The sequence below is a fragment of the Desmodus rotundus genome, unplaced genomic scaffold (genome assembly GCF_022682495.2).
Source record: "Desmodus rotundus isolate HL8 unplaced genomic scaffold, HLdesRot8A.1 manual_scaffold_63, whole genome shotgun sequence".
Taxonomy (NCBI): domain Eukaryota; kingdom Metazoa; phylum Chordata; class Mammalia; order Chiroptera; family Phyllostomidae; genus Desmodus; species Desmodus rotundus.
Window position 1 is genome coordinate 371,390 of NW_026527674.1, and position 4,036 is coordinate 375,425.

At 49.0% G+C, this 4,036-nt stretch overlaps 1 pseudogene; it reads right to left on the reverse strand.

Annotated features, from left to right (window-relative positions):
• Window positions 1-2,204: 2,204 nt before the first annotated feature.
• Window positions 2,205-3,803, reverse strand: LOC128780172 (heterogeneous nuclear ribonucleoprotein M-like; annotated as a pseudogene).
• Window positions 3,804-4,036: the final 233 nt, after the last annotated feature.

A 4,036-nucleotide genomic window follows, 5' to 3' on the forward strand; every position in this document is an offset into this window, starting at 1 on the left:
GTGAGTTTGCAAAGAGGGCAAGGGTCTCCAGGGAAAGTCCTGACCTGCCTAAGCCTCTGTCTTTTTTTAGAAAAAAGGGGGTTGGAGACCTGCCCTCCAGACCCCCAGGGTGCTCCGGGAACGGAGGACAGGCAAAGGGAATGCACTCTGTACTAACACCAGCTGCAGTGCAGCCAGTCCCAGCCTTGGTGCCACGTACCAGCTTTAAATACAAAACTACAAACAGCTCTTGCTATGACCATTTTACAGACAAAGAAATTGATTTCTGGAGAGCTAAGTGGTTTGTCCCAGGTGGCAAACCCGGAATGGAAGAAAGCTGGAGATGCATCTGCTTCTAACGCTTGTGACCTCTGCAACACCCAACATGATTTTTAAAACCAATTGTTCTAAAAATTTGCTTTGTTCAGATCATCATCCTTATCCCTCAAACTCATTCATTCATTCACTCACTCCCCTGCATTTATAGCATGCCTTCTTGGGCCAATCCTCCCCTGGGAGACGGCCATCAGGATGCCACTGACCCACCTTTTCCATTTTGGCTCCCATGCTTCTTTCTCGGACACTCTTCCCCAAGGCACACTCAAAAAACAAAACCCTTAGCCACGAGCACCTCTAACCATGGCCATGAGGAGAAGACTGGCATATTTCTACCTAATGTGTCACAATATTTGAAAAGAAAAAAGGAAATAAAAGTCAAGGCAAGGCAAGAGAGCATAACAGAAGTGGGCAAGATGATTCCATGTTCAGCTCCAAGCTACCACGATGTCAGCCGAACCTGACACAACTGTCACAACAAGCTACACCTTGGAGCAATAGCAGGTTACCAAGCATGCTCATGCTGTGGCCCAGGCAGGGTAACAGGACACCTGGTTTCTATCCTTCAGATCGGGAAACTCGCCTGAGAACTCACTATTCACCTAATAAAGCTTTATCCTTCAGATGTTTGCTCACAGTTCTCTCTCTAACAATGAGGCCTAGAATGATCCCTCATCAGGTCTCTCAGCTGTTCCCCCCAACTTGCTCCTTCCAGCCTCTTTCTTAAAGAGTTACCACCGTTTCACTCCTCCTTTAAGACTCAGTGTCCCAATGTCCCTGTCATATTCTGCTTCACCCACACCCATCTCTCCTTGCACTGTCTCTCCGGGGATGAGCTCACACTACCCACAGCTTCAGCTACCATAGGCCTGCTCAAAGTACTCAGACACTCCCAAATCTCTTTCTTGCTGGTCAACCTGTCTCTTGGGACCATTAGAACAAACCTTCCAATACTGATTATACCACAAATTGCAAATCCAAATTCTACCAGGCCCAGGAAGGTTGCATTAAATGGAGGAAACACCAGGTATAAGAGAAACCACAGCACAAATTTGATGATAAACGGCAACTGATGCTCCATTTTGATGTCCAAGGTACAATTAGGCACCAGATTCAGCTGGGACCTGGTGAGAAGTACAGTTCTCCAGACTTATTAATTCGGAACCACTGCAGTAGGGAGTGTTGGGACAGGGAGTGCTGGGCACTGTGGCAAAACGGGAGTGCATGCCCTGTTTAAAAGAGGCATCCACCACTGAGCCTCATCCACATGGGAATGGATTTTATGGGTTCCTCATGGGCTCATTCCAGATTCCTTAAGGAGACATTCACAGATTTCTTGGAACTCTTTCCAGATCAGCTTCCTAGCTGAATCTCCCACTTACCATATTCCTTGCTGTCTACCTTCTTTTTCAGGACTCGGTATTTCTTATCAAAGTCATATTCAATGTCAACAAGTGCTGCTGAATTAGTAAGTCTGGAGATCTGTACTTCTCACCAGGTCCCAGTTGAATCTGGTGCTGCTGGTCCTGGGACCACACTTGGAGAACTGCTGCCTGATTGCGTCTTGGACATGAAGATAGAGAATCAGTTGCCATTTCTCATCAAGCTTACACTGTGCTTTCCCTTTTACCTGGCACACTTCCTGCATTTCATGCCACTTCCCTGGGCCTGCTAGAACAAGAGGCCACAACTACCAAAAAAATTGCACACATTACACTCTCAATGCAAACAGTCAAATGGAACCCCACTGATGAAAACAGTAATTCAAATTACCTCAACAACAACTGAATTTTTAAAATATCTTCATACATCCACCCCCAAATTTAAATGGTTGCCAAGAAAAATACCAATTCAGAGGTCGGGTATTGATGTTTTAAAAAGGCAACCACTTAGGCATCTCTATCAATTTGAACATCAGTCACTGGGCCACTCGGCTTCCTCCCATTCATCATCCACCAGGCTTGTTCAGCCATCTCTGGTGACTCCAACTTAACCACATGGCATTCCTTGGATTTCCATTCTCCATCTTCCTGTCAGCATGTAACACATGGCCATGTTCCTTCAATTTGTCTTTTAGCATCTTCCATGCACAATCAAATGGGAGAATTCTTTCAAATATTTGGCAGGCCTTCTTGACCACCCCAGGAGCATGGGATCCAGCTTGACCCTAGGAACCTGTGAGGCTTGCTCCAGAGGTGCCATGGTCCACCTAGAGGGCAAGGTCAAAGCTGGCACTACCACCACTAACCATGGCCAGGCCCTTGCCGTCAATGCCAGCATTCAGCACCAAGCCTATGGTGGGAACCCTGCACTCCAAGCATGTGGCACCCACACACTCAAGATCCAGGTACTCCAGGTCATTGGCACCCATGTGTTCCAGGCTCATGTACTCCAGGTTGTTGGTGTCCACCTCCTCCAAGCTGGTGGCCATGTCATCCAACACTGGACCCATGTGCTTCATGCTCAAGCCCATGTACTCATGGTCTGGGTGGCCCACAAGGTCAGTGGATGACCCATGAGCTCAACGCCACAGACCATGTGGTTCGTGACCAGGTCCATGCGCTGCATCTCAGAGCCCATGTGATCCATGCTATAGTCCAAGCCTGTGTCCATGCCCTCCATACTGGCACCCCTAACGCAATCAATGCTGGGCCCAATCTCCTCCTTGCTTTGTAATGATCTCTCCTCTTTTCAGTGCATCACTTAGGATTTCCTTTATGCTGCCCATGTTCATCCCAGATACAAAGTGACCCAAGTTTTCCATACCACCACCAAGGGTCCCTTCATGCCTCCTGTTTTATTTATTCCAAATCCTATGCTTTCCCTTCCCATTCCTGTGGACCCTGTGTTTCCCATGCCAATGCCTTTATTCACGCGATTGGCATTGACATGCCGCCCCCCTGTCCTCACCACCAAATCCATGGGAAGTTGCTGTGGACGCGCAGGAAGGACAAAAATCTCCCTTTGGTAAGGCCCTCTTACCCATTTCATGTGCATTGGTCTATCCAAATACCAGTTGGTCATTAAAAATACATTTAGCTAGTACAGCTTCAGTGGACGGTTCACAAGTAACAATGCCTATTCCATGACTTTTTCCACCTTTATCCTTAGACCACCTGCCACCAGCACCACCACACCAGCCATACTAAAAACCTCCTTCACTCTTATCAGCCGACTTCATAACCCAGATTTGCTGCACACACCGAGCTTCCAAGGCTTCCAGCCTTCCGCCCTGCTCTCCTGGCGTCTTCACCCTCAGGATCTTCTGTGGCTTCCAGCGTTCTTCCACTCACAGGAGGCTCGTTCAGCATTTTGGCAGCTTCTTTCATGCTCTCTTCCATCTAGAAACCAACAACCGCCCACCCCCCGATGTTCTTCAGCGTCCATTCAGAGCTCCACCTCCGTTACCGCACCAACCGCTTCTCCAACCAGGGCTTTGAGTGCCTGCCGTTCCACATCAAAAGGTATGTTTGTAATGAAGGCTCTGTGTCTTTTGGTTGGGTTGGCATGTGACTCAGAGCAACTGCCTCCTCTTTTTTGTTTGCTCCTTTCCCTCCTCATCGGGAGCAGGAAGTCACCTGCTCCCCGCTTTCCGGCTGAAGCCAGGTTGGCGCAGGCGCACTGTGCGCGCCGCGCTCCGCCTCCATTTTGAGTGCGGTCGCTGCCCCCTCGGCCGCGCCGGGAGCCGCGCCGCCATTTTCTCCCCGTCGGGGTTTGTGTC